The sequence below is a fragment of the Taudactylus pleione genome, unplaced genomic scaffold (assembly GCF_031769625.1).
Source record: "Taudactylus pleione unplaced genomic scaffold, aTauple2 ptg000145l, whole genome shotgun sequence".
Lineage (NCBI taxonomy): Eukaryota > Metazoa > Chordata > Amphibia > Anura > Myobatrachidae > Taudactylus > Taudactylus pleione.
The window spans coordinates 4,108,971-4,134,966 of record NW_028284547.1 but is presented as its reverse complement, the minus strand read 5'-3'; the positions used below and the strand labels follow the sequence as shown (position 1 = coordinate 4,134,966).

General features: G+C 42.7%; 1 protein-coding gene and 1 pseudogene across 2 annotated transcripts in view; one reads left to right on the top strand and one right to left on the bottom strand.

Moving 5' to 3' along the window:
- The window catches only part of LOC148522636 (uncharacterized), a 764,886-nt pseudogene that overhangs the window by 541,610 nt on the left and 197,280 nt on the right, over window positions 1-25,996 (bottom strand). The window contains exon 5 of the transcript XR_015878527.1: window positions 9,540-9,835. The product of XR_015878527.1 is annotated as an uncharacterized LOC148522636 (transcript). The remainder of the gene's footprint in view (window positions 1-9,539; window positions 9,836-25,996) is intronic.
- LOC148522637 (uncharacterized) overlaps window positions 1-25,996 on the top strand; it is a 233,626-nt gene that overhangs the window by 113,546 nt on the left and 94,084 nt on the right. The gene's annotated exons all lie outside the window — the stretch shown is intronic.

The following is a 25,996-nucleotide window of genomic DNA, read 5'->3' as shown; positions in this document are numbered from 1 at the left end:
ATTCAGGTTATCCCACACAGAACCCATTCAGGTTATGCCACACAGTAGTACCCCTTATACACATCTTGCCAAGCAGTAGTAGTGCCCCTTATACATTATGCCACACAGTAATGCCCCTAAAGCTGGGTATTACAAGTTTCAGCATGGCAGCACCTCCTATTATGTTTAAGATTAGGGTGTGCAGTCCATGCCCCCCATTACTACTATATTTGTGTATATTTTGTACATTTGAAGGGTGAGACTCCTTCTCAGGGGCGTACCTATGGGCCCCGTGGTGCAGGGGGCCGCACCGCACACCCTGCACCCATATTATTTAAAATTTACCTCTCCAAGGTCCCGCGCCGGTGTCAGAGCTGTACAAAAAGCTGGAAAAATGGCCACTGTGGCCATTTTTCCAGCATTTTGTGCATATGCAGTAGACTCTGGGCACACTCTAATGCCCAGAGTCTACTAATGCTCCGATGGCCGGTCAGCCACATTAGTTGGCTGCCGACCACCGGGAAGAGAGGAGGGGGCCCTGGATGGGGAATGCACATGGCCCTCTCCTCTCTAAAGATGTCCCTGCTCCTTCTATTTGGAATTTGCACCCCACCCATCTGCCCTTAGGTGTTTTTATCACCAGCCCAGGCTCCTGCATTTGTATCTATGGGGTCTATTTACTAAGCAGTGTTAGGAGACAGAGTGAAAAGTGATTAGAAAGTGATAAGGTGCCAGCCAATCAGCTCCCAACAGTCATCTCACAGGCTCTGTTTGAAAAATTACAGTTGGGAGCTGATTGGCTGGCACCTTATCACTTTCTTATCACTTTTCACTCCGTCTCCTAACACTGTTTAGTAAATAGACCCCTAAATTATAGAATGAGCACTATTACAGATAAGTACTGAATAAATGTAATATAATGTGTTAGTATTAGGGATGTTAGGGACCCATCTTATGGGGTTCACCTTGACACGGTGGATGGGCAAACATTTTTGGCCAAACATGTACTAAGAACCTCACTTATACTCCATGTTAATTGTAGAGTTTATGAGGATTATTTTGTCTATCATTGTTCTTAGCACCTAGAGTGTGCGCCTGCATTCTATGTCCCCTGCATTGTACTACAAGTCTCAGCATGGCAGCACCTCCTATTATGTTTAAAATTAGGGTGTGCAGTCCAAGCCCATCCCCCTTACTACACACTAAATGATGTATGTACCCAGCGATGTGAGTGATGACACCCCTGCTGACGGGCCGACAAATCGGGGCGGCCGGTACACATTAGATGATCTGGTGACCGCCTGATATGTTGGCCCCTGCCGCATCCCACTGCATGGGGTCATCAGTCACATTGTCAGATTGAGCTGCATGTAGGGCCAACCTGACGAAGCGACTTACGACCCTGCGGGAGCATGCATAGTGGGTACACATTAGATGATTTTGATGATATATCAGAGCAGTATATATATATATATTACAAAATGCAAATGTCGGCACTTATTCTTCAATCCATGCATCTTGTCAAAGTGCCGCCAAAACAAATTAGATATGGTGCAAAATATGTGGCACTCACAGGACTTAGTAAGGAGGTATAGACAGGTGGCAATCACCTTATCACAGGAAATATCCTTCTGCAGTCAACGTTTCATTTTTATGACAAAAATTTTGTAAGGACAAGAGTATATCTAACAGAGCTTAGCTTTATACTGATAGAGAATCACCGGTGGTTAGAGAGCCACCTCCCCCATCTTCCACCTACTGGGGTCCCGGTGACATCACTGCCAGGGCAACGCACTCTCCCTGGTGCTACCCAGGAGTCCCTGCCGTGGCCTATAAGAAAATATAGAAAGTAAAGGAACACCAAGTGCAATCTGCCAAAGCGCCACAAGATGGCGATAAGAGATAGAACTAGAATACAACCCAGTACAAATACAGCAAAATTATTTAAAGGAATCAATACCGGTCCAATGTTAAAGAGACTTACATGGGTCTAATAATGCATACCAAAAAACACATAAAAATGTCAAAAGTCATAGAGACCTATTATATACTGTACATATAAATAAGGGCATGCCAGACACACCCCAACAGCGATATAAGGGAAAATTATTATCTGGATACACAATATATTATCTCACATAGCTACGGAGTATTCTTATTAAATTTGTGTATCCAACATGCCTCTAATTGTAAGAAGTGATTGGCCCTATTCCTCCCTCTGATGTCCTTAGGCACATAATTCAGGACTTTGTAGCGAATAGTCGCCAGAGGGTGTTTACAGGATTTGAAATATCTGGCAACAGACTTGTTCTTTGCTTTCCAAGGCCAGCCGATGGATGACATATGTAATGCCATTCTTTCTTTAAACTGCCTTGTGGTCCCCCCCACATAGAGGAGACCACAAGGACAGCGTACGCAGTAGATCACATGGGAACTAGTGCAGGTTACTACGTGCTGAATAGGTATCTGTTTGCCTGAATGTGGATGTAATAAGTAGATTCCACTTTCCATATATCGGCAAGTCATGCACCCTGTGCAAGTGTAACCTCCAGGATTCCTTTGCATGAAGGTACGAGAAAGAGATATATTCATTATCGAGATGTCATTCAGAACAAGCAGATCTCTGAGATTCCTGAGCCTAGTGTAACTAGCCATGAGGGTTGTGCTTTGTAATGGTTTGAAATCCGAGTCTGTGGTAATAATTGCCCACAGTTCTTCTGCCTGCTGCATATGATGATCACTGGAGGGGAGGTATTGTTACACAAAGGCCGTTCTGTTTCTTTGAGATTTATCTTTATTAGATGTTGACAAAATCTGATCTCTAGAAACTTTGTGTTAAGTGTTAATTCATTCTTGATAATCAAAACCTCTACTCATGAATTGCAGGATCAGCTCATCAATCCTCTTAGTAGTAATGCAATATTGTCCGAGATCCTATGTGCTCTAAGGAACTGGGAGTGGGGTAAGCCCCGAAAAGTTGCATGTGGATGTTGACTTCTGGCATGTAAGACCGTGTTTTGGTCTGTAGGCTTTTTATATAAATCAGTATGCAATGTACAATCAGTATGCAATCAGTATGCAATGTAGGCTTTTTATATAAATCAGTATGCAATGTACAATCAGTATGCAATCAGTATGCAATGTAGGCTTTTTATATAAATCAGTATGCAATGTACAATCCTGTTGGGATACTTGTATTTCTCGAAGTACTGTCCTAAAATCCTGTTCGGAGCCACGCCAGATTACAAATAGGTCATCAATGTAGCATGTTAGGAAAAAGATATCCCCCTATAGCTGGATTTAGAAAGAATAAAATATTTTCAATGTCAAATATAAAAATGTTTGCAAATGACAGGGCCACACATCACCCCATCGCATAACCGCAAAGTTGTAGATACCAATGAGAATCAAACATGAAATCGTTTCTTGAGAGTGTCAATAATTTAATGAAGAATGGCAAATCCGGCCCATTGTACAGTGGATTGCCCATAAGAAACCTGCGTAGAGCCTCCTATACCATGTCATGGGGATGCTGGTGTACAGGCTACTAAAGCCTAGATTGCAAAGTAAATGTTCTGGTAATGGTGATAATGAAGTCAGCTTATTTATAAAGGCAGTGAGGTGCTGTAATGTAAATGGCTCGGGAGGCTCTGGCTAATATCAGAGCCAGACTTACACACACGCAGATGAACCCGAGGGTGCATGTGGGCATTACAGAAAGGTGCAGCAGTATATAGTGCTGGACACTTGGTGCTTTTTGATCAGGGATGTGCGGAAAATATTGACAGGGGAGGCAGTGCCTCACCTGCCATCAGGGGCGTAGAGAGTGCCGCCGGGCCCCGGTAAAGAGGAGGCAAGGCCTATTCGCGGGAGGCGTAGCCACGTCTCTTGAAAAAAAGAAACACAAAAAAACAATTTTGCAGGGGGAGGGGGCGCTGTGAGCCCCTCAGCCCGGCACAAAGCCAGTGGGGGGCGCAATCAGTGTGAGCACTCCCCCCCTCAGGCAAAGGAGACTGCTGTGGCTGCTGCTTAGCAGCCGAGAGCAATCTCCCACGTGCTGGGCTGCTGCGAGGGAAGGATGGAGGGAGGGAGGAAGGGGGGGGAGCAGCGCCGGACCCGGGCCCCTCTGGAAGCCCGGGCCCGGGTAAATTGTACCCGCTTCCCCCCCCCCTCGGCGCCCCTGCCTGCCATAGACTTTTTACTCCAGAGTTTTGACTATAAAATGATTAGAATAATACAAAGAAGATATTTATAATATTTTCTTCAAAGTTTTGACTATAAAATGATAAGAAAAAAATATACCCAAGTATGACAGGAAAGGCTCTGCTAACCTGCCTCACCTGACCGCACATCACTGTACAAAGGTGGTAGTGTCCTTCAAATATGTGCTCTGATGTTGTATAGCCTTTTGAAGGAATGAATCCAAGTACTGGGAAATAGTGTAATATAAGGAGTTTCTGGTACTGATGAGGGGACGTCCTGGTGGCTGCACAGAATGTTTGTGGATCTTAGGAAACTGTACGTTATAGGTGCCACCTGCCATTATGGTAAAAGAACTTTAAGTGTAGTGCTGGTAATAAACTGATTATCTACAACATTCACTTAAGGTATCTTCTAGTTCTTTTTTTAACAACACTAGTTGGATCCACTGATAGTTGTTTATAAACCTCTGCATCACTTAACTGGGAATACATTTCATCCCTATAGTACGATAAATTCAGGATTACAATTCTGCCCCCCTTATTGGCAGGGTGGAATATAATATCCTGATATGACTTCAGTTTGACCACGGCCTGTTGTTCCTCCTTGGTTAAATTATAACTGATATTTGCATTACTTTTAATGTGACTCGTAACATGATAATTGAGCATTCTGGAAAAGTTTTTCATAAATGGGTAAGAAGACACCGGATCAAGCAGGGATTTGGTTTTCACTACTGGCTGTATTTGATCCAAAGTATTGACTACTGTAGGTGGTAGTTTATTATAGTGTTCTTTCATACGCAATTGTCTACAAAATCGATGTAGATCAATGGTCCATTGGAAGTAATTGAATTTTCCAGAAAGTATAAATGATAGTCTCTAATTTAGGAGTCCTAATTCAGTATCCGTTAGTTATCTGCTGGTTAAGTTAAACACTATATTTTCTTGCTACATCTTTGCGTCTTTTCTGTAGATGCTTTTGCACTGGCCTCCCCTGCAGGTCCTGCATCCTTGTTTGCCCCCCACTGTGCATAGATTTTTACCCCTAAAGGGGGCTTTTGTTAATGTGTGACATTTGTACCCACTGATTCACTATGCGAGGTGTAGCCACCACTAGAGGTGTCTGTATATAAAGGTCTACGCTGTCTCCATTTATCCCTGTTTTTATTACGGGTCAATTCGCTGTTGAATAAACCCAAGAATAAACTTTGCATTCTTAATAATCTCATTGTACTGTGGCCAATAAGTCTCATTTATATGTCACTAATTCATGTCTGTATGTATCTATCTACTTGTTCTCCAAGTTTATGCATCCAGTCTGGCTTTAATGCATCCAAATGGGCTGGTTCAAAGGAGGTGATTGTATTGCAAATTAACGACCAGATTCCTCTATGACTGAACGCCCCCTGTTACCCGGGCCCGCCGCGGCTCTTGCCCGGTCTGGCTGTGTGCTGTGCTCTGTGCTGTGTGTGCTGTGCTATGTGCTGTGTTGTGCTGTGTGCAGTGCTGTGTTCTGTGTGCTATGCTGTGCTCTGTGCTGTGCTGTGGAAGGTCCAAGGAGGCTGCTGAAGATGTCGGCAGATGGGTCCCTGACGTCGATATACTGACACTGGATGGAATGTTGACATCCGGCATAATGCCGACGCCGCTATCCTGAACACATCAGGATACCGACGTCCGGCAAACCGACCACCGGCATCCTGAAACTAAGGCTGCGGGTTAGTATCAGCTTATCCCGGAGATGGGTGGGTTAGGTTTAGGAACCTTCCCGGGTGGGTTAGGCACCCCCCGAAGGGTTAGGGTTATGCTGTGGGTAGGGGATGGGGGGTAAGGCACCACCGGGGGGAGGTTAGAGTTAGGCACCACCAAGGGAGGGTTTGGGGGGAGAGGAGGAGAGTTACGATACTTACCAGCCCCAGTCAGGGTACTTCAACGCTGGGCTTCCAGCGGCATTATTTCATCCACCAGGAATCCAGCGGCATATCATACCCAACCTTGTGCTGCAGGTGAGTTGATATGTTATAGGGGAGAAGCTAATTACCCCTCCTACCATCCTGATCGGCCCCTATTCAGTTCGGGGCACTCTCCTACTCTGGAAGAACCCTGTGTGTGTGCTAGAATACTATGATGTTACCCTGTGTGTGCTGGAGCAGTGCAGTGTAACCCTGTGTGTACTGGAGCAGTGCAGTGTAACCCTGTGTGTGTGCTGGAGCAGTGCTGTGTAAACTTGTTTGTGTGCTGGAACAGTATGATGTTACCCTGTGTGTGTGTGTGTGTGCTGGAGCAGTGCGGTCAGTAGCGGCTCTAGGCACGGGCAGGCCGGTTCATCGCCCGGAGTGCCACTGTATCCGGAGGGCGCAGGAAATGCCCACCGTCCCTCCAGGCACTATTCTTACTATGTAACTTCTGGGGGAGGTAGTGGAGGAGGGAAGGGGCAGCAACACAGTACGGCGCTGGTCGCAGCAAAGCCTAGCGCCGACCCTGATTGCGGTGTAGCCCTGTATGGGCTGGAGCAATGCAGTGTAACTTTGTGTGTGGGCTGAAACACTTCAGTGTTACCCTGTGTGTGTGCTGGAACAGTATGGTGTTATCCTCTGTGTGTCCTGGAGGAGTGCGGCGTAACCCTGTGTGTGTGCTGGAGCAGTGCGGTGTTATCCTCTGTGTGTCCTGGAGGAGTGCGGCGTAACCCTGTGTGTGTGCTGGAACCGTATGGTGTTATCCTCTGTGTGTCCTGGAGGAGTGCGGTGTAAGCCTGTGTGTGTGCTGGTGCAGTGCAGTTTAACCCTGTGTGCTAGAGCAGTACAGTGTTATCCTATGTGTGTGCTGGAGCAGTGCAGTTTAACCCTGGGTGTGCTAGAGCAAGGTGGTGTAACCCTGTGTGTATAGGAGGAGTATATTAGCCGGTTTCTGTGAATATCAGTTCACAGCAGTCCCCTGAGGAAGGATCATTTAGAGAGATAATGTGTTGGTGGTGAGACAGAGGAGGACAGCCATTCCAGACACGGGCATCTATGGTGGACTTCTGTACCCGGGAGGTACCTGGTACCTGTCTCGTGCTTTATTTGGTGTACATTATACACCAGGTGATCTGGTACGCTGCCTTACCTTTGGGTGGATTTTTATGTGTTTATCCACATTTCCAAAATAAACCGTGTTTCACTGTTAGAGAATCTTTTGTTTTCCCATTTATGTGTATATTTGGGTGAGAACCCACTACGCAAGGGAACAGAAGAAACAGATTGTGTAGTAAGGGAAATGTGAAGGATATTGTGCTGGATTTTCGGAAATATTACTTTATTAGGCAGGAAATGAACATTGGGACTTTTTTACTTTATTGAAAAATCATCTGTGGTATTAAGGTACCTCTGTAACTGTAGGAACTAGTAGGTCCTTTTCCTGTATCCTCACGAGGGTTGCGCTAAACCATACTGTATATTTTAGGAGACAAGGGAAGACACCGGTGAGCAGGGAATATTATGGCCCGTATTCAATTTGGAGCGAAAAGCCAGGCGAAAAAGTATCGCATATTCAATTTAAAAAGACTTTCCACCTAGGCAATGTAATAGGCGAAAAAGTTTCGCCTATGAATAGCAGGCGGAAAAAAGTGCAGAATTGGGGTTTTGGGGAGCAATGTTGTGGAAACCCCCGTGCAGCCTTCAGACAGTCTCCAAAAGGTAAACTTCGTAAAAAAAAATTTGAAAAAGACTTAAGAACACCCCAAAAAAACACTTTCCATTTTGGGGTGAAGAAAAAAAAGTTGGGGGACAAAGTAAAAAACTAGTGAACTAGACTATGAGGGGGGTCCCCAAGTATGCCCCAGGTGTTTTTTTTCATTGCAGGTGCTTGCGGAAGGTAGATTTTTCATGATTTTTTTAAACTTTACTTTAGCAACTTTAAAATATGCTGGCCCCCATTTTCAAGTACCCCAAATTTGCTGGGATAAGTTATTTTCTGCAAAAAAACCCTCCTGAATACTATTCTGCACCACCTATAGAAAAACGCTATTTAGCAGCTATTGAGCCCGTTTATAAACACCAAATACCTTCAGCAAGCCAAATCGGGGGGTATCGTGGTGAACCCCCATATCAGAACATCTTTTAGGGGGTCTCAGGCTGATTTCCCCAAATCTGACAGCACTTTCCGCTTGTTTCAGTTTCGCCGGTTCCTGTTTTCGCCTACTTTCAAATTGGATACGCAGGGATGCGCGCGATACTTTTCCACTTGCAAAGCAGGCGAAGTAGGCGAAAAGTCCAGTAGGCGAAAAAGTATTGCAGGGCGAATCTATTTGAATATGGGCCTAAGTATCTTACCTGCAACTGAGCAATCCCCGACAACATGCTATAAAGAGACATAAAGTATCCATTTGCTAAATGTTATTAGTGATAAATGATTATTTGAGGTTATTTATTATTGTTTGCCAGATTACCACCATTATATGGTCACACAAGTGTCTCTCCCGGTTCTTTCTTCTAATATGTAGAATGTATTAAATTATTTTATATTAATGAGATATTTTAGTTCTACAATCAAAAACAGAATCATATTTATCCAGATCAGTTTGTATTGAACAAGTGTTATAGGGACAGCTGCTAGTAACATAAATGGTTATTACAGATATTATTTGATCACAGTTCTGTAGTCTACATGCAGGATAGATATATCTGGGTTACATCACTGTGTCATAGTTTATATCATAAATCCTTTTACTGTCATACTAGTTTACAATAATTTATTATGAAGGTTCTACATATTATTAGTCTGGTACACAGTGTGCTCACCTTGGGACTTATTTATAGCATGGGGTGAAAATTAAGGATATGTTATAACGATTAGCAACCAGATATCAGCTATTAGCTGTCTAGTATGTGAAAGCTAAAACAAGTTATACTGATTGGTTACTATGGGATACAGGTGTAATAGAAGGAATCCCAGTACTGAGGAGCTGCTGGGACTCTCTGCTGGATAGAAATCTCTTTCTTCTACTAGTCCCAGCACCTGCATGAGCAGAGCATCTATATATTACACAGCTCAGTAATGGCTGCACCATCACCATTGTCTGTTCTTATCCTGCAGCTCTAGTTCCTAACAGAGAGACCGTCCCAGGGGAAAAGTGCTCCCAAGTCCACACATCAGACCTCTTCTATCTTTATCAAGACTGATTTATATAAACCACTTGTCACATTCAGAAAATAAAAATTGTCTCCCTTGAATGCATATTATGATGACACAAGTTAAATTACTTCTGAAACACATGATACATTCAGGCCCTCAGAGTGACTCATGTGATTTATACGTGTTTTGCATTCAGAACATGTGACTACTCTGATGTATAACAAGATTAGACTCCACAGGAAAAACATTTGCTACATTCAGAACATTTAAAAGGTTTCTCTTCTGTGTGACTCCTCTGATGACTGACAAGTTGTGACTTACGGGTAAAACATTTGCTACATTCAGAGCATTTATTGAGGTTTTCCCCTGTGTGACTCCTCTGATGTAGAACAAGATGTGACTGGTGGGAAAAACATTTGCTACATTCAGAACATGTAAATGGTTTCTCCCCTGTGTGACTCCTCTGGTGTATGAGAAGCTCTGATTCATACATAAAGCTTTTGTCACACTCAGAGCACAGATGCGGTTTCTCTCCTGTGAGACTCATCATGTATTAGATGAGAAACAAATTAGTTGTTGAATGTTTTTTCTATCCAAAAAATGAGAATAGATTTTGTGAATCCTCCAGAGGTGTAAGAAGAAATTATGTCTGTACTTGGCTTTATCAGAGAACAATGGGCCTGATTCAGACCCACTCGCGAGCGGCTGTCCGCTCGCAAGTGGGTCGATGTTATGCACTGAGCATGCGCACGACGGAGGGAGCTCCGTCGTGCGCATGCGCCAGACGCGACGAGCGAAGGAAAGTCCTTCGCTCGTTGTGTCCGATCAAAGGGGGCGTGCTGTCAATGTTGATTGACAGCACGCCCCCTTTGGTGGGCGTGCCGGGGGCGTGCCTCCCTGACGGGGGCGTTCCCACGGGAACGCCTCCCGTCAGAAGCCGGCCCACTGACATCACTAGTGATGTCAGTGGGAGTGATTTTGGCTCTGATAGAGCCAAAATCACTCCGGAGCTTGCGGTTGAAAACCTCAACCGCAGGCTCCGGCTCGCAATTTCGATGGTCGCGATGGTCTGGACCATCGTGGCCATCACAAAGCACGCTCGTATAGCCTGTGGTTGGTGACCCACAGCTATACGAGCGTCCAGGAGGACGCTCCATGAAAATGGAGCCCGGCCCTCATTCAGAGCGTGCGCTCTGCTCAGAGCGTACGGCTCTGAATGAGGGCCAATGTCCCTTTCCACAATGTCTTCTAATATTCTTAGTGGGAATTCTGTCCTGAAAGAAAGTTTTGTGAAAGTATAAAGGTTACCGGAGTAATTCTTCTTTTATGGTAGAGATGTTATATTGTATAAGGAACACGATGTATATTTATATACAATAAATCACTGACCATAGTATTATATTTGTGTATGTTGCTAAATTGCTATATCCCCATTTCCAGTCATATGTGCAGCATAGAGAACTCAACCAATACTTATATAGTGTACACAGTCTATCAATGTCGCTATGAAAATTGTATAATCCTTATACTGTGACCTTAGAATGTGCAGATTATACATTACTCACCCCCTGCACTGACAACCTTCACTCTCCCCCGCTGTGAACACCCCTATAGCCAGCCAGTACAACACCTCCCCCCTTATGTAGTGTGCATCCCAGTAGCCAGCCCCCAGGCCCCTCCTCACCCCTGTAGAGAGCCTCCAATCTCCCCCCCACCCCTGTACTGTGACCCCCTGTAGCCACCCTCCAACACTGATCTTGTGCCTGAGATCAGGTGCAACCAGCAGCATGCCCCAGCAAGGAAATGGAGACTAAACATTGGTGAGTAAGCAAAAAAAAACAAAATAAAACACATGACTTGCGCTCTGGCACTTGCTGTTTGTGTATTTCATATATAATATATGTAATGACACATCGCGCCCTCGTACACTGGATCGTGCAGTGTGTACGGTGCACGTGATGTATCATTAAATCACATTGCACCGTTGGCTGGGCACACATCATGAAATGTGTACCCAACTTTAGACTCTCACATTTGAACTTGCATTAATATTAGGCGTTCTTCAATTTAACATGCACATTTTAGCTACTGTACTGTGTATGGTCTTTTTTTTACATTAATATTGTCACTGGTTTGATATAGCTTGTTGTATTTGCTAACTGAGTATAGGTTTTAGAACAGGGATTGTCATGATGCTCTTAGTACTGTAGGTTTCCACTGCAAGATACACACCCCTCAATGGCAACAGATATGCCCATAGGTAGAGCTAGACACTCTTTTGGTGGAGCTGGTCATGCCCCCTCATGGCGCACTGCGCTATACCCGGCACATTCTGCTTAGAGATGAGCGGTTCGTATTCTGTGGAATCCAAACTGCTCAGAAAAGTGGGGATCCGAGTCCACCCGAGCCAAGGCTCAGGTGTTGCTGCCTACTCGGATCCCTACTGTGAGCCCGACATCAGTGTCCTGATGTTGGATCTTGCGAGAGGTGAAAGTTTGCCTCTACATAAGGCGCCGAGTCCCATGACTCAGCGCCACTTCTCCTGCACACTCTATACTGCACACAACTCTACATGTGGGCGATCTGGCTGAGGGAGGACGGCGGCACGCTGAGTGGCTATATAGGGGAGACACTGCATGCTGATGCTGCGCTATACTCTGATAATTAAGTGCTGTGGCTGCATTGGCAAAAGTGATTGTAAGGGGGCACACTGCACGCTGATGTATTCTGCGCTATACTCTGCTGATCAAGTGCTGTGTCCAGAGACTCACAAGTGGCTGTGATTGTGTAAGGGGGTACATTGACTGCAAGTGGCTGTGTGTAAAAAAAAATAAAAAAGTTTAAAGTTTAAAAAGAAAAACAAAATAAAACTTTTAAAACTATAACCCACTATGTGTACAATCACCGAGAGTCTGGGGCCTTAACCTTCTGTGTATAAAAATACAAGCACCGTGACTTTGTGGGTGATAGCTCTCTGTGTGTAAAAATACAAGCACTGTGACTTTGTGGGCCATAGCCCTCTGTGTATAAAAATGCAAGCACCGTGACTTTGTGGGCCATAGCCCTATGTAAAAATGCAAGCACCGTGACTTTGTGGATGATAGCCCTCTGTGTAAAAATACAAGTACCGTGACTTTGTGGATGATAGCCCTCTGTGTAAAAATACAAGCACCGTGACTTTGTGGATGATAGCCCTCTGTGTAAAAATACAAGTACCGTGACTTTGTGGATGATAGCCCTCTGTGTATAAAAATACAAGCACCGTGACTTTGTGGGTGATAGCCCTCTGTGTATAAAAATACAAGTACCGTGACTTTGTGGGCGATAGCCCTCTGTGTATAAAAATACAAGCACCGTGACTTTGTGGGTGATAGCCCTCTGTGTATAAAAATACAAGCACCATGACTTTGTGGGTGATAGGCCTCTGTGTATAAAAATACAAGTACTGTGACTTTGTGGGTGATAGCCCTCTGTGTAAAAATACAAGCACTGTGACTTTGTGGGCCATAGCCCTCTGTGTATAAAAATGCAAGCACCGTGACTTTGTGGGCCATAGCCCTATGTAAAAATGCAAGCACCGTGACTTTGTGGATGATAGCCCTCTGTGTAAAAATACAAGCACCGTGACTTTGTGGGCCATAGCCCTCTGTGTAAAAATACAAGCACCGTGACTTTGTGGGCCATAGCCCTATGTAAAAATACAAGCACAGTGACTTTCTCTGTGTATAAAAATACAAGCATCGTGACTTTGTGGGCCATAGCCATGTGTATAAAAATACAAGCACTGTGAGTTTGTGGATGATAGCCCATTGTGTAAAAATATAAGCACCATGGCTCCATGGGCCATAGCCCTCTATGTATAAAAACACAAGCACCGTGACTGTGTGGGCCATAGCCCTCTGTATAAAAGATAAAAGCACAGTGACTGTGTAGGCCATAGCCCTCTGTATAAAAAATACAAGCACCGTGGCTCCATGGGCCATAGCCCTCTGTGTATAAAAAACACAAGCACCGTGACTGTGTGCGCCATAGCCCTCTGTATAAAAAATACAAGCACCGTGACTGTGTGGGCCATAGCCCTCTGTATAAAAAATACAAGCACCGTGACTGTGTGGGCCATAGCCTCCTGTATAAAAAATACAAGCACTGTGACTTTGTGGTGTCTGTGTCGCAGCTCTGATACTTAGTAACCAGTCATCTCACTGCAACCTTTGACCAATAATGGTGAAAACAATATTATAAGCTGTGAGGAAATGACCAGAAATTAATGTTATCGAGGTTAATAACACTCTAGGATGAAAAATAAAGCCCAATGTATGTGATTTTAGGTTTTTTTGTCAATTTTTGTAAAAAAAATCCAAATCCAAAGCCAATCACCGCAGTTTGGCAAATCCAAATCCAAACCCGGACGACGAACTAGGACCAAATCCAAATCTGGCAAAAATGGTCCAGCACACATCTCTAATTCTGCTACAAACTCCCTGAAACTATTTTTCAAAAGTAGGCAAGTATGCTTTTTTTTTACCAATTATATTTTTATTAGATACCGTAAATAAATTGAAATATTATAATAATCTCAACAATAACATATACAAAAAATAAAATAAAATAATATTTAAAAACACAATAAAATAAAAGGAGGGGGACAAAAGAAAAAGAGTAAATAGCTAAATTTTTGATACTACACACTCAGAAAATACATACAAATATCACATTTTCAAAACGGTATTGTATAACCCAGTTCTATATCGACAAAACAATACACTTTTGGAACTCAAGAGACAATATTATTGGAAGGAGAAGGAGAATGTAGTATTCCAATATCAGTTGGGCCAGGTCTCAAGGGATTTCCTCCCAGACTATCCCTATATTCTTTCCATTTAAACCACAGCATATGGGGCGAAGAGACCGCAGTAGAATAGTTACTGTCCGCTGTCTCAAAATCACAATGGCAATTTACTTTATTTATTATATGACCTAAGCTGGGCACACAGTCTGTTCTCCACAATTGAGCAATAGCAGCTTTTGCAGAAATCAGAATGTGCCCCAATATATATCTATCTCCCTTTGATAAGTTCCCCGGGAAAAAATGAAACAGAGCAATAACCGGGTCCAGTGGTATCCCCACTCCCGCAATGTCCCCAATCAAGGTGAACACTTCGACCCAAATAGGTCTCAATAGAGGGCATGACCAAAATACATGGAAGATACTGCCCACTTCTCCACACTTTCTCCAGCAAAATTTAGAAATGGATGGCCAAATCTTATGTTGTTTCTCAGGGGTGAAATATGATCTATGGAGCAATTTTAAGAACATTTCTGAGTGGTTCATACAACGGGACATCTTATAGCAGATTCAAAAAACCATTTCCCAATCTTCCTTTTCCAATGTTCTTGACCAATCCTTCTCCCATTTTTGTAATGATGTGAATTCGTTTGGTCTATTCTCCGTTATTAGCTGTTGATACCACCATGTAATGCCACCTTTTTGAGTAGAGGACTGGAATTGTTTTAGTATATACCCAGGTAAGGAACTGTGTTGGAGATTGAGGGAGGGTAGGCTCTGAACCCAATGCCGCATCTGCAAGTATTTAAAAAAATCCTGTTTCGGGAGACTGAACTTACTCTGAAGCTCAGAAAAGGAGATAACTTTTCCACCCGACATCATATCCCCCAATGAATTAATTCCTGCAGCATTCCAAGACTCCACCTGTAGGTTTCCAATTAGTCTAGCTATACAAGATAATGAGAGAGCAGTTGTCGGTAAGGAAACATCTTCACGCTTAATAACGAATCTATTCCATGCCTGTATTGTGGCACCAACTGAACCAGAGTGCCTGGAACTTGGGGGCTCTGCGGCGACCGGAAGCCATAACAAATCTGGGAGAGCTAGGGGTTTAACGGCCTCCGATTCACACGCAACCCAAGGTTTAATGTTATCCTCCATAAACCAATCTCTCGCCTGATTTATCAAACAAGCATACTGGTATTTCTCTATATCTGGGAATGCAACTCCTCCTTCAAGTTTAGGTAAAGAGAGAGTTGCTCTTGCTATTTTCGGCCTACCCCCTTTCCAGATGTATCGGCCTATGGCTTTGTTAAATTTATTGCACATAGGTTTAGGAAGAACTCTGGGAATAGTACGACACAGATACAGCAGTTTTGGCAGTAGCACCATTTTAAAGGCAGCTATTCTGCCCAGCCAGGATACTTCATGTAGCATCCAGTCTTTCAAGGCCACTTCAAAATTGGCCAGTAGAGGGGCATAATTGCATTCAATTATATCTTTGGTTCTAGTCAGGTGCACTCCTAAATATTTCAGGGAACATGATACCCATGAATAGTTAAAGGATGATTTTAAAAATTCTAATGTGTCCGTGGGGATATTTATTGGGAGGGCTTCGGATTTATTAGAATTAAGCTTATATAATGAGACCCTTGAATAAGCATCCAGCAGATGGTGTAGAGCAGGGAGGGAGTCACGGGGATTATACAGACTAATCAAAACATCATCCGCAAATAGACAAATTTTGTGGCTAGTATTCCCCAGCTTAGGGCCCTGAATTTCATGTGACCCTCTGATTTTTTCAGCCAGAGGCTCAATTGCTAGCGCGAAAATTAATGGGGAGAGAGGACACCCCTGACGGGTACCATTAGAGATGCTAAAATTAGAGGAAAGGCAACCGTTTACATATACCCTAGCTGAGGGGACCGTGTACAATGCCAGAATGGAATCTACAATTAATCCCTGAAACCCAAATTTCGTAAAAACCTCCCGGAGGTAGCCCCAGTGTAGTCTGTCGAAGGCCTTTTCCGCGTCTAATGATAAGAGTAGTAGTTGTTTTTGAGCCTTCTCACAATGTTCTATAATATTAAAGGCTCGTCTGGTGTTATCAGGTGATTGGCGACCCATAACAAAACCCACCTGGTCTGCATTAATTAAAGATGGTAGCAGTGGGTTGAGTCTTAAAGCTATTAATTTGGCGAAGAGCTTAATATCAGCATTTAGTAGAGCAATGGGCCTATAATTCTGAACCTCAGTGGTGGGTTTGCCTGGTTTATGAATGGCTATAATCTGGGCTTCTAGCATTTCTTTGGGAAATATTCCTGACTTGGTAGCTTCATTAAACACTAGTAAAAGTACCGGCGCCAAATCCGCCTTGTAAACCTTATAAAAATTAGAGGGATATCCATCAGGACCAGGGGCTTTATCTAAGGGCATGAGATCTATAGCTTTCTCAACCTCTTCTATGGTCCACGGAGCATTAAGAGTTTCACATGTGGCCGAGTCTAGGACAGGGAGATCTACATCCCTGAGGAACTCTTTAATTCCCTCTAAGCTTGGTTGAGGAGTTAAAGGATCCTCCCGTAGATTATATAATTTAGCATAATACTCAGCAAAGGAGTTTGCTATTTTAAACGGATCGATCACCCTACCCCCTTTCGATTTATTAATCGAATATATCTTTTCTCTAGCCCGCTTTCCTCTTAACTTATGGGCAAGTAATCTCGATGCACGGTTTCCAAATACATAGAACTTCTGATTCAAACGGGCAAGGTTCCTATGCACCTCCTGTAGTAAAAAGACATTAAGTTGCTTGCGTGCCCCAGCTAACTCTTTATATATGGTTTTATTTGCTGGGTCCGCTTTATGAGCTGTTTCTAGTGAGTTAACAACCTCTTCTAAGTTTGCCCATTTTAATCTATATTCTCATTTAAACTTGGCGGCAATTTGTATTGCAGAGCCCCGAACAACAGCCTTCAAGGTGCACCAAAAATTAAAGACAGAGGTCTCATCTGGTTTGTTATTGATTAAGTATTCCGATAAGGACTTCTGAATATGTTGTTGAGCCTCTGGCTGAGCAAACATATGTTTACCTAATCTCCACGGGCCAGGGATATGTTGTCTATGTGCAATGTCCCATGAAAAGAAAATAGGGGAATGATCAGACCATGCCATAGGCATAATATCTATTTTTTTAATAGAAGATAGCGTAAATTTATCAGCTAGTACTAAGTCTATTCTTGAATACGAGCCATGAACATGTGAGAAAAATGAGAAATCTCTATCTGCTGGATGTTTAATTCTCCAAATGTCATATAGCTCATATTCTGCAAGGAGCTGTCGGAATCCTCTAGAACACTCGGTAGACTGCCGATTCCTGGGCAAACTTTTACTGGACCTATCTAACAAGGGGTCGGGGCACAAGGTTAAAGTCTCCCATAATAATAATGGCACCTTTACTGTATTTCTGGAGAAAAGCACAAAATTTCCTACAAAAATTCAATTGACGTGTATTGGGGGCATATAGGGACGCTATGGTAACCTCCTTACCCTCTAATTGACCCACCAGCACTAAATATCTCCCTCCCGGGTCAGAATATTGTTTGTTCAGTACAAATGAACAATGTTTTGAGATAAGGATTGCTACTCCAGCTTTCTTAGATGGACCGCTAGCCATATAGCAAAGGGGAAATCTATCATTATTAAACGCTGGTGGAGAGGAGACGCAGAAATGTGTCTCCTGAACTGCTACAATTTGAGCCTTTAATTTATGGAAATGATTTAAAGCGAGCCTTCTCTTATGCGGTGAATTAAGCCCTTTGGCATTAATTGATATCAGATTAACCATAATAAAGTATTATGAGATAGTTGAAAACCAGTGGGAATTTGTAACCCCTGAGCTGTGTATAGCGACAATTTGAATCAGTACATCTTGGCCTACTACAATCAAATAATAAAAAAACAAAAGGGGGAAGAAAAAATAAATGAATAAATAATAAACAGAAAAATAAAAACACAATGATAAAAATTAAATAACAACAAAAAGATAAACTAACTGAAATGCCCTCACTTGAGGTCAGAGACGGTTGCCTAACCATGGCAACACGATTGGGGTACATGGGAAATTAAACACATGTCATACACCACCTTAAACAACATTAGGAATACAAGGTCATAACTATAACCTAGATCAGCGGAACTTCTAGACCTGAGATAAGATAACTTGAATTTCTCCCCAGCCTACAGAGGAACCCATTTAGACACTATGACCAACATAATAACAAAGAATCTAACTCAATATTACAGTCTTACGGTTCTTGAGACTAATCAACTCTACCATATAGGCATGGGGAAAAAACAAAAAACAAAGTTAATCGAAATCATTACGATTCATCAGTCGACCAGTCCTTCTGAATATGGCGAAGAGGAGAGCATCTAGAAGAGGACACTTCTACCTTCATCTCTGAAAGAAATTTCTCACCCTCTTCAATAGAGGAAATGGTGGTCAAGGAGCCATTGCGTGAGATGAGGAGTTTAGTAGGAAAGCCCCATCTGTAAAGAATATCAGCTTTTCGAAGGGCAGAAGTGATAGGTTGAAGTGAACGTCTCTTTAGTAGAGTAGCCTGCGATAGATCTCCATATAATTGCAACTGGCCCATAACAGCGGCCGTTTCCTCCGATGGACGAGCAGCTTTCAACAGAGCCTCTTTAATATGGAAGAAGTGCATACACATGAGGACATCTCTTGATGCGTTCTCTGGTGCCCTTTTGGCTTTGGGGAGCCTATGAATACGGTCGATCAAAAGATCAGTAGATTTCGCAGAAGGAAGAAGCTTTTGAAACAGAGACATTGTGTAATCGTGGAGGCTGCTATTGGATATATTCTCAGGAACGCCTCGTAGCTTTAGATTATTTTGGCATGAACGGTCCTCCAAGTCACACACTTTATCTTTGAGTGATGCTATTTCATTCTGCATTGCTTCATGCATTGTGATGAGATCGTTATGTGACCCCACCACTTCACCCATTTTCGTCTCCAAATCATCCGTACGACCTCCAAGATCATCTATGGAGTGTTGACAAGACTGAAGAGTAGCCCGAAATTTAGCTGCAACTTCATTTTTAAATTGTGAGAGGAGTTTTTTCATTGTACCCACTGTAAGAACTTCTCCATCCTCTGAAGTATCCTGAGAGGGGCCCGGAGGTGTCGCCCCTTCGCTTTGTGCAGGTTGAGATATAGCGGACCCCTTTCATGCTGCAGACTCCTCAACAGCCTTTGATTTAGGAGATTGAGATGAGGCTTTGAAGAAAGAAATTTGAGAGACAGGTTTCTCGACTCTCGGCTTCTTAGGCGCCATGTATGATATTAAGATTGTTGCAGAATAGAAATATGAATTAGCACAGACACACCAACATGCAATGACTTCAATATGCTGAACTGATCTCAGGTCTTACTATAGGCGGTATTGAACATGTGTTAAAGTGAAGCAGCGACTACATCTCACTGAGTTCAGAATATACTTGCAGAGTAATTACTGATAGATTTGCTCAAATAAAATAAAATTGGCTGTGCTTAAGCAGAAGAGTCAGCCTGAATACTTTCCAAAATGGCCACCGGACCTTTATAGAAAACTCATTTCAGGCCTGGCTGTGCTGGGGAAAATCTGCCCCTGACTCTTGGATGTCAGGACTGGGGGAAAGGCAGGAGGGGAGCAATCTCAAGCCAGTTTATATCAGGCAGCCTAAGCCACCTACTCACACCAGCAGGACAGCGCAGTTGACAGATGCAGGCTGAGTGCAGGACGCCCAGCTACTAATACAGCCGACTCCTGGAGCCTGTTAATCCTCCTTCTAGAGGGTAAGGTGAGCACCAGCAGTCCCTCAAAGAGATCTCCGGATAATGCAGGGCAGGAGAGAGAGGCTACCTTAAGGCGCGAGTTGCGCGTTACCGCGGGGCGCTCCGGCGGGTCCCACTCCAAATCCAGTCCCCGGCTTCACAGGTCTGACAGGCCTCAGTGCGTCGCTATGCGCCGGTGGTCGGCTGACACTTTCCCCGGACTTCTGACACAGCCGCAGGTGTCCCAGCAGACTCCCGAGAGGCCCCGCAAAGCGCTTCAGACCTTTGGGGTCCGGGAGAAGGTCTCATTAACCCCTTTTGTAGGGGATTCAGCAGGAGCCCACAGGGATTGTGTCCACTCGCGTCTGCAGTCAGGCCACGCCCCGGCAAGTATGCTTTTAATATGTAAATTACTATAAAGAGCTACAGTACCACCTAGATACCCCTTTGTATATACTAACCTGATGCACAGAGTAATATGTAATAAACTATGATGGAGCTGCCACCTAGATATCTCTTTATATATACTAACCTGATGTACAAAGTAATATGCAATATACTATGATGGATCTGCCTCCTAGAGATCCCTTTATATATACTAATCTGATGCACAGAGTAATATGTAAGATACCATGAGGGAGCTGTCACCTAGGTACCTCCTTTATATATACTAACCTGATGTACAGAGTAATATGTAAGATCTATGATGGAGCTGCCACCTAGATACCCCTTCATATATACTAACCTGATGCACAGAGTGGGAAGCAGTCAGGAAGCCGGTGGTCGCAATGCCGACAGCCGGCTTCCCGACTGCTTAATCCCGGCAAGGTACAAATGACAGTCATCGTGATCTCGACACCTGTCATTAGTCCTATGCCGGGAGCCTGACACCCAGCTTACCACTCGAAGGTAAGCCGGGCATCGGACGCAGACAGAGTAATATGATGTAAGATGGTGCTGCCACTTAGATACCCATTTATATATACTAACCTGATGCACAGAGTAATATGTAAGATACTATAATGATGCTGACACCTAGATTCCCCTTTATTTATACTAGAGATGAGCGGATTTGTATTCCAGAGATCCGAACCCACCCAAACATAGGGGATCCGAGCCGGGTCGGGTTTTCCCACCTGACTCGGATCTCAAAAAGAGGCAAAATGTCATCATCCTGCTGTAGGATTCTTACAGGTTTTGGATTGTATAAAAGGTCCCGTGATTGCTGCCATTTTCATTCTGGCTGTGGAAAGTGAAGAGGGAGGGGGCTGTGTGTGAATGTGATCGCTGTGCTGTTGCTGATGCTGTGCATAGAGGCTGGCTACTGTTATCACTCAGGGGGGCTGGCTGTTGTCCATATATAGGGGCTGTCTGACTGTTGTCATGTCCACTCCATAGGGGCAGGCTGGCTGTTGTCCATAGGGGCATGCTGGCTATTGTCCATAGGGGCAGGCTGGCTGTTATCCTGTCCATAGGAGCTGGCAGTTGTCCATAGGGGCTGGCTGTGCTGCTGTGTTGTCCAGGGGGTGCTCTGTCCATCAGGGGTGCTCTTCACCCACACCCAGTGTGAAAAAAAAAATCATTTCTGAGTGTGTGTGTGTGTGTGCACTAGCTGCAACTTAGCCATGCTATAATTGCTTGGTGACATTGTTGTAATACCGCAGTGAGTATAGAGGAAAATCACACGACAGGAGAGCAGGATCCACATACCAGTTTTGTAGCTGCTGGCAGTTGTCATGGTGACGATGTAAGGCCGTCAACATAATCTATGAAGGCCGATGCACCAGGGCTTAAGTCAGGCCATGTAAAAAAAATCATCTTTTACCCTGTTAAAGAAAAAATCTAAAGCTAAGTTAGATTTAGGGAAACAAAAAATTGACAAAATGCCATTCGTTAAATGAAGTGGCAAGGAAAGGATAAGTCCTTGGTCTTTATTTATGACTGGTGGTTCTAGCGATGATTTAAGTCCTTCTGCTTATAGGAGATGTACAAAAAAAAATGAAATTGTTAAGACGAGTAAGACACCGGAACCAACTGTGTGCTCAAAAAAAAAAATCACAAATCCGAGAGGAGAGTCCAAGTGTGTCTGCGGTTGCCATGTGTCTTCATCCCAGAAGGGGACCCGGAAGAAGACTACTTTTAGTAGTTCAACCAAACAATTAACTGTCAAACATTCCTTTGCATTTGCGAGCAAGTATGACAGCAAACACCCAGTTTCATAGCAGATTACTGATGCCATAAAAGCTATCCTGGTATTAGATGTGTGTCCAGTATTCGCCATTATTGCAGTGGGTTTTAGACAGTTAATGGAGGTCCTTTGTCCCCACTACCATGTCCCTTCTAGATTCCACTTCTCTAGAATAGTAATTCCCAATCTGTACAAGGACATAAAAAAAAACTTTATTAATGTCCTCCGAAATGCCATTATGCCCAATGTCCACTTAACAACAGATATGATAGGGCAAACTAAAGATTACATGACTGTGACAGCCCACTGGGTAGGTGTATTGCCTCCAACAGCAGCAGTAGCATCTAACAAATACCCGCTCATTCAGAGGCAGGCTACTCTGTGTATCATCAGTTTCACTAAGAGGCATACCACAGAGATCCTCTTAAAAAAACACAGGGAAAAAATTGCAAAATGGCTTACCCCACTTGGATTCTCCTTGGGATTTGTGATTTCTGACAATGCCAGAAATATTGTGCGAGCATTACATGTGGGTGAATTCGAATACATCCTATGTTTTGCTCACACAATTAATTTGGTGGTGCAACTTTTTTAACAAAATGACAGGAGCGTGCAGGAGATGCTCTCGGTGGCCCGAAGCATTTCTGGACATTTTCGACATTAAGCAACTGCATGTCAAAGATTGCAGCACCAGCAAGAACTGTTGAATTTGCCCTGCCATCAGCTGAAGCAAGAAGTAGTAACTAGGTGGAATTCTATCCACTATATGCTTCAGCGGATGGAGGAGAAACAGAAGGCCATCCAAGACTTCACTACGGCCTATGACATAGGGAGAGGAGCAGGAATGCACCTTAATCAAGTGCAGTGGAGAATAATTTCCATGTTGTGCAAGGTTCTCAAACTATCTGAACTTTCCAGATGTGAAGTTAGTTCAGACACTGCCAGCTTGAGTCAGGTCATTCCCCTAATCAGGCTTTTGCAAAAGCAGCTGGAGAAACTGAAGGAGGAGCTGAAACGGAGCGATTGCGCAAAGTATGTCGGACTGATGGATCAAGCCCTTGATACACTTCACCAGGATCCAAGAGTTGTCAATTTATTGAAATCTGAAAAATATATTTTGGCCACCATTCTGGATCCTAGGTTTAAGTCCTACCTTTTGAGTTTTTTTCCAAAAGACCAAAATCTAAAACTATGCAAAGAGCTGTTGGTCAAAAAATTGTCAGCTGCAGCCGCATGTGAAAGGCCTTCATCTCCTCCTTCAGTTTCAACAGCTGCCAGGAAAAAACAAAATTTTCCTTACAGAATGCCTGCTGGTCATGCAGATTAGTCACCAAAAAATGACATCTGATCGGGCCTGAGAGAACTGCCTACTAGTGACATGTCTTCTACCGTGACTATGTGTGATACGGTCTCCATTCACAGAATGGTGGAGGACTATTTCAGAGATAACATCCTAATAGACATGTCAGACAGTCCCTTTCAGTACTGGCAGGAAAAAGAGGCAATTTGGAGTCTCATACACATACTGGCTTTGCATTACTTAAGTTGCCCGCCCTCCAGTGTGTACTCCAAAAGAGTTTTCAGTGCAGCTGGCAACCTTGTCAGTGATTGGCGTAGGAGGTTGCTTCCTCAAAATGTGGAAAAGATGATGTTCATTAAAATTAATTACAAATTCCACGAGGAAGACCTCGACCAACAATTACATAAAAAAATGACAGAGGCGCCTATGGTGGAATCCAGCGGGGATGAATTGATATTGTGTGACGAAGAGGATGTACACACTGATGGGGAGGATGATGACAACTTGTAATGTAAAGCCAGATAGTGTATGGGATTATTTTCTTTTCCATGTCCAAAGCACATTGGCAACTTGTTTTATGGGGGTCCAAACAAACCAATCATTTCAGTCACAATTTGCAGTCCTTGTCGCTGAAATGATTGGTTTGTTAAACTGTCCTGTTGCGTATACAACATAAGGGTGGGTAGAAGGGCCCAAGGACTATTCCATCTTGCACCTTTTTCCATTCCATTACGTGCTGTTTGGGGCATTGCTGCCTGACATTTTAAATTAATGTTATGGTTGGTTTAGGAACCAATGTTTTTTTGAAATTAATTTATTATCAATTTAACAGTCAGGGGCTGCAACCAATGAATTATCTTTTAATTCATTTATGATCAATTTAACAGCCAGGGGCTGCAACCAATGAATTGTTTTTCAATTAATTTATGATCAATTTAACAACCACTGGCTGCAACCAATTAATTGTTTTTTAATTAATTTATTATCAATTTAACAGCCAGGGGCTGCAACCAATGAATTGTTTTTTAATTAATTAATGATCAATTTAACAGCCAGGGGCTGCAACCAATGAATTGTTTTTTAATTAATTTATGATCAATGTAATAGCCAGGGGCTGCAACCAATGAATTGTTTTTTTATTAATTTATGATCAATTTAATAGCCAGGGGCTGCAACCAATGAATTGTTTTTTTTTAATTAATTTAGGATCAATTTAACAGCCAGGGGCTGCAACCAATGAATTGTTTTTTAATTAATTTAATATCAATTTAACAGCCAGGGGCTGCAACCAATGAATTGTTTTTTAATTAATTTATGTTCAATTTAACAGCCAGGGGCTGCAACCAATTAATTGTTTTTTAATTAATTTATGATCAATTTAACAGCCAGGGACTGCAACCAATGAATTGTATTTGAATTAATTTATGATCAATTTAACAGCCAGGGGCTGAAACCAATGAATTGTTTTTTAATTCATTTATGATCAATGTAATAGCCAAGGGCTGCAACCAATGAATTGTTTTTTAATTAATTTATGATCAATTTAACAGCCAGGGGCTGCAACCAATTAATTGTTTTTTAATTAATTTATGATCAATTTAACAGCCAGGGACTGCAACCAATGAATTGTATTTGAATTAATTTATGATCAATTTAACAGCCAGGGGCTGAAACCAATGAATTGTTTTTTAATTCATTTATGATCAATGTAATAGCCAAGGGCTGCAACCAATGAATTGTTTTTTAAATTAATTTATGATCAATTTAACAGCCAGGGGCTGCAACCAATTAGTTGTTTTTTTAATTAATTTATGATCAATTTAACAGCCACTGGATGCAACCAATGAATAGTTTTTTAAATTAATTTATGATCAATTTAACAGCCAGGGGCTGCAACCAATGAATTGTTTTTTTAATTAATGATCAATTTAACAGCCACTGGCTGCAACCAATGAATAGTTTTTTTAATTAATTTATGATCAATTTAATAGCCAGGGGCTGCAACCAATGAATTGTTTTTTTTTATTAATTTAGGATCAATTTAACAGCCAGGGGCTGCAACCAATGAATTGTTTTTTAATTAATTTAATATCAATTTAACAGCCAGGGGCTGCAACCAATGAATTGTTTTTTAATTAATTTATGATCAATTTAACAGCCAGGGGCTGCAACCAATTAATTGTTTTTTAATTAATTTATGATCAATTTAACAGCCAGGGACTGCAACCAATGAATTGTATTTGAATTAATTTATGATCAATTTAACAGCCAGGGGCTGCAACCAATGAATTGTTTTTTTAATTAATGATCAATTTAACAGCCACTGGCTGCAACCAATGAATAGTTTTTTTAATTAATTTATGATCAATTTAACAGCCAGGGGCTGCAACCAATGAATAGTTTTTTTAATTAATGATCAATTTAACAGCCAGCAGCTGCAACCAATGAATTGTTTTTTAATTAATTTATTATCAATTTTACACCTGGCTGTCACTGTCATCGGCGTAGCTGCGCAGGGGTGCTGTACTCCTGTCTGTCAAGGGGCTTCTGCCCAAAATAATAAATTAACAATTTTTTTTATGTGCGTGTCAGC